This window comes from Podarcis erhardii, assembly GCF_964252035.2.
Source record: "Podarcis erhardii genome assembly, chromosome: 8".
Lineage (NCBI taxonomy): Eukaryota > Metazoa > Chordata > Lepidosauria > Squamata > Lacertidae > Podarcis > Podarcis erhardii.
The window spans coordinates 91,356,908-91,366,626 of record NC_138499.1 but is presented as its reverse complement, the minus strand read 5'-3'; positions in this window follow the sequence as shown (position 1 = coordinate 91,366,626).

Sequence of the window (9,719 nt, the reverse complement as noted above, 5' to 3'; positions counted from 1 at the left end):
CACCTGCTATACCTTGGGTCATCCTCAGTGGCTCCTCCATTCCGTTGCTGAGTGCCACTTCCTCTGTGGTCACACACAGTCTGCACTGTGAGGATGCCAAGTGCAGAAAAACAAAGCATGCAATACTGGAATTCAACTTCCCAAGAATGCCAGCTTTCAGAGGAAAAGGGGAAAGAGAAGAAGTATTAGTAGAGGTGGAGCAGGATTATTTCCAGGAATTATATAGTTACCAACTTCAAATACATTTTGAGCTCTACCTAATGAAACTGCAGGATCCGGAAAGGCACCTCTTGTGTGTGCTATATGCTAGGATGCGGGTAGCGCTTTGGTCTAAACCACTGAGCCTGTTGGGCTTGCCGATCGGAAGGTCGGTGGTTCAAATCCCTGCGACGGGGTGAGCTCCCATTTCTCTGTCCCAGCTTCTCCCAACTTAGCAATTTGAAAGCTTTTCCAGGTGGAGAAATCAAAGTTAGAAACAGAATTGTTAGAACCAAAGACTAAGGTACTATCTAGAATGTATAACTTGCTGTTAAAATGGAACACACAAGACGAAATGGTTAAATCGGCTATGATAAAGTGGGCACAGGACATTGGGCATAACATTATGTTCGAGGACTGGGAAAGGTTATGGACCACTGGGCTGAACTTCACTGCATGTAATGCTCTGAAGGAAAATGTAATGAAAATGATATATAGATGGTACATGACCCCAGTTAAACTTGCCAAAATATACCATTCGTCTGATAATAAATGTTGGAAATGTAAAGAAAATGAAGGAACATTCTTTCACCTCTGGTGGACATGCCCTAAGGTGAAGGCTTTCTGGGAAATGATATATAATGAGCTGAAAAAGGTATTTAAGTATACCTTCACTAAGAAACCAGAGGCCTTCCTTTTGGGTATTGTCGGCCAGAAGGTGCTAAAGAAGGACCGAACATTTTTTATGTATGCAACAACGGCAGCAAGGATACTCATCGCAAAAATCTGGAAAACTCAAGATCTACCCACACTGGAAGAGTGGCAGATGCAGCTGATGGACTACATGCAATTAGCCGAGATGACTGGCAGAATCCGAGACCTGGGAGAAGAGAGGATTGAGGAAGACTGGAAGAAATTTAAGATGTATTTACAAAAACATTGTAATTTGGTTGAATGTTAAGAAGGATGCTAGATTATAAAAAATTGGCCACCACTAAATTAGATTTTGAATTTGATGATAAGTGAGATTAAAGAAAACATAAATTTTATGGAGAATTGTTAGATTATACTTGAATGAGTGGATATAAGATTGTAAACAAGTTGATAATTTGCTTGGAAAAATCTTTTAACGATGTAAATGGGAGCGGGAGACGTGAGGGAGTCCAAAGAAGTGATGAAACTACGTTGTGATAGAAGTAAGATTGTTTATTATTGGTGCATTTGTATTTAAAAACTCTAATAAATATTTATATAAAAAAAAAGCAATTTGAAAGCTTGCCAGTGCAAGTAGATAAATAGGTACCACTGTGGCAGAAAGGTAAACAGCGTTTCCGTGCGCTCTGGTTTCTGTACAGTGTCCCATTTAGTGGCGTAGCGTGGGGGTGCAGGGGGGGCCGGCCGCACCGGGCGCAACATCTGGGGGTTAGGGTTAGGGGGGCAAATCCACGGGTTAGGGGGCGCAAATTACTTGCCTTGCCCCGGGTGCTGACAACCCACGCTACGCCACTGGTCCCATTGCACCAGAAATGGTTTAGTCCTGCTGGACACATGACCCAGAAAGCTGTCTGTGGACAAACAGTGGCTTTCGCTTCAGGCCGAGGGAGCGCCACACCCCATATTCGCCTTTGACTGGACTTAACCGTCCAAGGGTCCTTTACCTTTACCTTGCATATGCTAGGATAGGATATATTTATTAGATATTGTCCCTCCTTCCTCAGGTTTGTGAGTTCAGAAGAGCACTATCCCTTTGAAGCTTAAAAGGAAAGCTTAGATAGGCTACTTGTAGCCTTTTAGCTTAAGTAACCCAGAATTAAAATAACAATCACACGAACGGTATTGTAAAAGGTAAAAATAACATTTACGCACTCAGAATTGTTGAAGAGTAACAGATGCAGCAGCTTTGTTCAAGCAAGCTTAAAATGTTACTTCAGTTACAAAGACATATGTAAGCCTATCTTAAAAATGGAGTCTGAGCAGATGTTTCTTCACATTGCTGACTTGGTGAGGAAGGAAGAGAGGAAGATGCTGTGTCCAGGCAGATAGGAGAATATATAGCTACTACACCCTCCCCCCCCCCCCCGGTCAGGGCACAGTGGGAATGTCTCACAGAAGTCTCTCTAGCAAACTTACAGGAAAACTTTATGAACTTCAGCTGCTATCATGCTCCTATCAGCTGCTATCAGCTCCTAGCAAAACATGAATTGTCGGTTTTGACTGCAGTTTAAATATCCCACATACTAGAAGAGTTTGGATTTGATATCCCGCTTTATCACTCCCCTTCAGGAGTCTCAAAGCGGCTAACAATCTCCTTTCCCCTCCTCCCCTGCAACAAAGACTCTGTGAGGTGAGTGGGGCTGAGAGACTTCAGAGAAGTGTGACGAGCCCAAAGTCACCCAGCAGCTGCATGTGGAGGAGTGGAGACGCGAACCCAGTTCACCAGATTACGAGTCCACTGCTCCTAAGCACTACACCACACTGGCTCTCATACTAATGGGTTACGTTACTGCTTTTTTATTGATGGGGCTCCTGTAGTTCTCTTCCAGTTGTAGCTGTTGGGTGGAGCTTTCCCCTCATTCTAGGGGAAAGAATGGTTGTGTTTGAAGGCCTAACTATTTATGGTCTTCTCCCCTGAACCTCAACCCATAAGAAGAGCCTGAGCACAAGAGCACTTTCCCCCTCTGTGATTTTTAGCAACTGCTATTCAGAAGCATTACTGACCATAGCCAGGATGGCTAGTAGCATGGATAGTCTTAATCTCCATGAATCTGTCCAGTCCACTTTTAAGGCCATTCAAGAGAGCCAGTGTGGTGTAGTGGTTAAGAGCGGTAGACTCATAATCTGGTGAACCAGGTTCGTGTCTCCGCTCCTCTACATGCAGCTGCTGGGTGACCTTGGGCTAGTCACACTTCTCTGAAGTCTCTCAGCCCCACTCACCTCACAGAGTGTGTGTTGTGGGGCAGGAAGGGAAAGGAGAATGTTAGCCGCTTTGAGACTCCTTTGGGTAGTGATAAAGCGGGATATCAAATCCAAACTCCTCCTCCTCCTCCTCTTCTTCTTCTTCTTCTTCTTCTTCTTCTTCTTCTTCAAGTTGGTGGTCATCACTTTCTCCTGTGGGGGAGAGTTCCATAGTTTAACTATGTAAAGAAAACTGAATATTCTAGCATTCGGCTTCATTAGATGTCCACAAATACATGAACATAACACTAGTTGGTGCTGAAGGTGGAATCCTGTTGAGAGCTGAAGAAATGTGGATCCACTTTCAAATATTTACTCAAAGGAAATTCAGGTGTTGAGCCATCCTTTAATGATGTTCTAACTATGGGATGAACTGAGGATGAACTTCCTGAAGGACTCCAGGAAGCCCTACGGCATTTGGATGCACCAGGAGCCGGAGTTTAAAAAGAGAAATGTGAAATTAAAACTCCCAGTTTCACATTCTTAGGCTATTGCATCAATGCTTACCCAGGGTAAGTTACATGTAATCCATGATGCACCTACACCAAAATCAAAACAGGAGCTGCAAGCCTTCCTCAGGCTGCCTAACTGCTACCATGTGCTTCTCCCAAATAAGGCAACCATCTTGGAGCCACCTCACCCCCTGCTGGGGAAGAGAGTTCCTTGGAGTTGGGCTCAGCAGCATGAGGAAGTTTTCCAGAATGTCAAGCAGTTCCTGCCTGCCGTTCAGTGTTTATACATGGTGATGAATAGTAACCATTACTCCTTACTGCTGATACTTCACCTTATTGTGTCAGTGTTAGCCATTTACTGCCAGATGACACTAAGGCACTGACTGAAGGACCATGTCACCTACTGAGCAGTATGAGATATCCAGAAAGAGCAGTCCAATCCAACATTTCCTGTTTCCTGGAATGGGCACTCAGCAGAATGTGTGCCCAGCAGGGAGGACTTCCTATCAAACCTGTGGGAGCCACTTCCCCTGGGTGCGGCCAGGTAGAGTTGGGCGTAACTCATATAAAAGGCTGGTCATGGTCATCTCTCCCTCCTTCCCCCCTCTCTCTCTTACATGCATCTTGCTACCACTGCATCTCTACAGAGATATTGCTAGTTGTTGCATCTGAGGCAAAAAGGCTCAGACTCCATCATCCTTATATATTTACAAATGCACTTGTAATTGCAACCTAAGCCTGCCTACAGATTGCTACTGAATGTGAACTGTGGATAAACTCTGTTTTATTCTAAGAAGATTGTTTTTGTGCAATTGTTCAAACATGATCTGTATACTGTGCTGCATTCCCCCGCCCCCCGCCCCCCCCCCGGCCAACCTGAACCTAGAAGGAGAGATTGCAGAGCATTCCCATCCTATGAGGGCCTGGCTTTCCCTTAAGGGCAACATTGCATTCAAAGGACAGCAAAAAAGGCATCCTCTGTATCTCTTTGTTCCAGCTAGTCACTCCTGCCCAGCTCACTTGGACTTCTGCCCCTTCTTCTTTTCACTGCCAACCAAATCCAAGGACCTCCCCAAGCCTACAGCATTCAAAGCTGAAGCCCTAAACCTTGTGTTTGCCTCTGTCCACTAAAGGTAAAGGGACCCCTGACTGACTCTGGGGTTCTGGCGCTCATCTTGCTTTACTGGCCAAGGGAGCCGGCGTTTGTCTGCAGACAGCTTCTGGGTCATGTGGCCAGCATGACTAAGCCGCTTCTGGCGAACCAGAGCAGCGCACGGAAACGCCGTTTACCTTCCTGACAGAGCAGTACCTATTGATCTACTTGCACTTTGACATGCTTTCAAACTGATAGGTTGGCAGGAGCAGGGACTGAGCAATGGCAGCTCACCCTGTTGCGGGGATTTGAACTGCCAACCTTCTGATCGGCAAGTCCTAGGCTCTGTGGTTTACACCACAGCGCCACCCACGTCCACTAGCACCCATCAAAGAAGGGGCACCACTCCCCTTGGCCCTCTGATGGCTTCTTGGATGGGCCATCACCAGCCTTTGTTCCCTCTAATGCCCAGCCAGCTTGACTCTTTAGCCTAACTAAATCCAGGGGCTTTCCATGTTTGGAAATGTTTAATCAAACTTTGATTAGTTCTAACCTCTACTAAGTTCTGGAATTATGGGGAGGATCTGGCACCCAGGAAGTTAGGGGAATCTGCTACTTCACAAACCCAATAATAGTACGGTATATTGTCTAAAGCACAGTGCAATGTGCATAGTAGAAAGATTGGCAAGCACAATGTTAACTTTACAGACTATTTCATTACCACCTAGCATATTTATCCTTCTTGAGAGACAGTTCTAGTATATTATTTAGCACTGGAATTTCTCTGTGTGTTCATGTTGTTTCAAAAAAGGCCAAAGAAAAGCCAGGTCAATTATAAATAGAATATTAAAAGCACTCACATTGTCTAAACCTTGCATTGTAAATACTTTATGGATTTCACCTTGGAAAAAGAAGCTGCATAGAACAGCTTTGACTCTTAGTAAATCGGTGGCTTTTAGCATTATTTAATTAAATGGCTGCCTAACAGCATTAGTAGGGTTAGAAGGAGAAGGAGAAGAGGAAGATCAGCAAGTAGAACATTCTTTTCAAATGTGTTTTCTTAACTTCACCATGAAAAATTGAGCATTTTACATTTCTGGGATTAGTAAACAAATATAAATATAACATAATGTTGAACAAATAACTATTACATTTTGAATCTCTTGCACAATACTGCAAATTATTATTTGTGTTTTTGTTTGATGGGAAGCAGATTCAAGCATCCATTTAACCTCTCATCCAGCAAGGGAGACAATTTCCTATTTAATTTACTACTTCTTTTCCTTTATAGCTCATGAATGGAATTCCCTCACTGCACTGCCGTTGTTGATGAGGCACATCTGCCCAGACTTGCTGCTATTGGGCAGGCAAATGAGTTCATCAACTGCAATAATTTTTATTTCATCCCACACAAGGCACATTATTGACATTGATGGAGGATGGGGTGGGAGAAGCCACAATGCAATTATCTTCCATAGCTCTGCACTGTGCCAGCCTGCCAGGCTATGGATGAGGGCACTTTAGATCCCAGGCACCCAACAATCATGATCTGGATTGAAAGGCACCCACCTTAAGTGGAAGTGGTTCTTGCAACTGTATAGGGGAAGACCATTAACAGCAGGAGTTTCCAACGTTGCTGCGAAGTAGCAGAGCAAGTCTTTGGCAGACTCAAGACACAGTAGAGGTGCATCACTTCTAGGCTGCCTGTGCTGGAAGAGTGTGTTGTTGGACATGCGCTACAGGATAGCCTGGTCTTTCCTGAGCATGTGCTGCTACCAGGATATAAGCAGGATTGCTACCAATATGACAGGGATACAAGAGAGGGCTATGGTTTGCAATGCAATCTCCCATTGCTCCGCAATAAATATTAGCCATTGATTGGGATTCTTATCATAATGTATGTTTTCGTATGTTCTCCACTCATTTTGTAAATAAAATTAATTACACCTGTGTGCTTCAGTCATATACAGTGCTTCTGTTGTACATTGTATACTCCTCCTTAGGAACGGCTAACGGCTAAGGGAGCTGGGCATGTTTAGCCTGGAGAAGAGGAGGTTAAGGGGTGATATGATAGCCATGTTCAAATATATAAAAGGATGTCACATAGAGGAGGGAGAAAGGTTGTTTTCTGCTGCTCCAGAGAAGCGGACACGGAGCAATGGATCCAAACTACAAGAAAGAAGATTCCACCTAAACATTAGGAAGAACTTCCTGACAGTAAGAGCTGTTCAACAGTGGAATTTGCTGCCAAGGAGTGTGGTGGAGTCTCCTTCTTTGGAGGTCTTTAAGCAGAGGCTTGACAACCATATGTCAGGAGTGCTCTGATGGTGTTTCCTGCTTGGCAGGGGGTTGGACTCGATGGCCCTTGGGGTCTCTTCCAACTCTCTGATTCTATGATTCCTCTCGCCAACTCCACCCACTGTCAAGAACAACTACTTCTCCCCACCCCCTTCCTTTGGGCATCCTTCTTCTAGGTGGTGGGGTTGGGGGAGAGCAAGGGAAAGGGGTTGTGGGGGGAGTCAGCAGCGGTGGGAGTGCAGGGGGCACATGTTCTGTTTTGCCTTAGTGACAAAAACTCCTGGGCCAGCCCTGTATAGGGGAGTCTCTCTCTCTCTCTCTCTCTCTCTACACACACACACACACACACACACACACATCCTGTTTGCCCTTTTCTGAACCTTTCCAATTCCATAATATCTTTTTTGAGGTGAGGTGTCCTGAACTGTGCACAATGTTCCAAATATGGTTGCACCGTAGATTTGTATAACGTTATCATATTGGAGGGTTTTCTTTTCCATTCCTTTCCTAATGATCTCTAACATGGAGCTTGCCTCTTTCACAGCTGCCACACACCTGTGGTGAAATCTCCATTGAACTTTCCACTATAACACCAAGGTCTCATTCCTGATCCATCACCACCAGTTCAGACCCCATGAGTGTATGTGTGAAATTAGGATTATTATTCTTTTCCCCAACCTATCATTTGTTTACTTTGAATTGCATCTTCCATTTTGCCACCCATTCAATCAGTTTAAAGGGGTTCTTTTGGAGCTCTTCACAATGTATTTTTGTTTTAATGACCTTGAGCATTTAGTATCATCACAAACTTACTGATTAGCAAGCCTCACACCACCAAAATTGTGTATAATGGACAATTTCTAGCCTTGAGCCACACTATGGAGTCAGTGGTGAACTAGGGAGAACCAGGACTTACATGCCTTTCTGAGGCATCTGGGGCCTATTTGTACATTTTATCAAATTCTCTTTCTCATGTGTCCTTCAAGATATAGAAACAATCCATCATTTGATGGGGGCAGGGGTGGGGGGATAGAAGCATGGCAGGAAAAAAGCCCATCCCCCAACTGTGAAAATACCAGGCAATGCCCACAATCTGCAAGCAGAGGAAGTGATAAAACTGCTTGTTTGTTTTTTGCTGTGTTTGAACAGCAGAGAGGTTTGGCTGTGTCTCTTTCTCTCACCTGCTGCCTCATACAGTTTCAGTTGAAAAAGTGAGATCTCTGGGCTTTATTACAGCTATTCTTTTATACATTTGAGTATAGTTTTACTCTTCTTTACACCCCAAAGCAGAATTCAGTCTATTAAAATGATATTCCCAATGAACTATTTCCTCATTTATTTCCCACATATTTAAGACACAGATACAAATTGGGTAAGGTAATACATTTAATTGGATGGAATCCTAGACTTACTTCATGCATAGGATTGCTGGTGTCTGTTGGTCTGGCAGTGTATGAAACTTCAATAGGTAGAAAACTTTGTCCAAACTGAAGGCATTAATATTCCTGCATCAACAAAAATGGATCTAGTAGATACATTAATTTTATCCAGAGCTGGCCTCCCATTTTTTCTGCCTTATCTCCTGAGTTTCATCACATTCTGAGCACATTAATTATTTTATTATTGATTTGTTTATTAGAATTCCTACATACACTTTACCATAAGGCCACAGAGTAGCTTACAACAAAATACACAATTATAAAATGAAATAAAACAGTTAAAACAATAAAGCAAAAAAAATGTTAAAGCAGTTAAAAGCAGTTCCATATATAAAACAATGAAAAACAAACCATTGGTTCCAATGCAAGTGCAGTCTGAGATAAAGATCTCCACTTAAAAGGTTTGTTGAAAAAGGAAGGTCTTCAGTGGGCAGCAAAAAGACAATAGAGAATTCACCTGTTTGATATGAAACAGGAAGGGGTTCTAACAGGTAGATGCCGTCACACCAAAGGTAGGGTTGCCATATTTCAAAAAGTGAAAATCCATGGGGCTTTTTAAAGTTTTGCCCAAAGCTGTTGAGCCCAGGCACTGTTTTGGACAACCAATTCCCAGCTATGTCCAGAAAATTCCAGACATGGCAACCCAAAGGCTCAGTTCCTATATTTTATGGAATCGGGGTGCCCTTGAATAAAATATTGGGAAGGGGTCATCTAAGCCCCACCTCATAGAATTGATCACAAGAATGGCAATGCCCATCAACTTTGGGGGGACCTGGCCCCCTCAAATACTTTATTGGGGGGCAAAGAGACCTTGACCCCTAGGAGTTGGCTCCTATGTATGGAATGGATTGTCCAATAAGATGGTATCTGCAGAATGTAGTGATCAATTGGATATATAAGGGTTGAGACAATATTTCAGATGTTCTGGTTTGAAACGGAATAGGGCTGCGGCTTCCAGGCCTGCCTCAAGGGCAGCCCCATACAGAGCACATTGCAGTAATCTAATCTGAAGGTTACCAGCATAAGGACAGCAGAGGTCAGGCTACAAAATTATCAAGAGTGTACTGAGATACTATGTTCTGATATCTAATTTTAATAACACTTTTACTCCACATTGCTTCATCCATCCAACTAATCCAGCAGGATTCCTGGGTGCCATTGCTAATACATGTTTAGGTTACACAATTAAATTAGAATCCTTTCTTCATCCACGAGTGTGCAATAAAAAAGTGAATAAATCCCAACATGCAAATAATGATTTTCTTTCTAAGACATGTACATAGA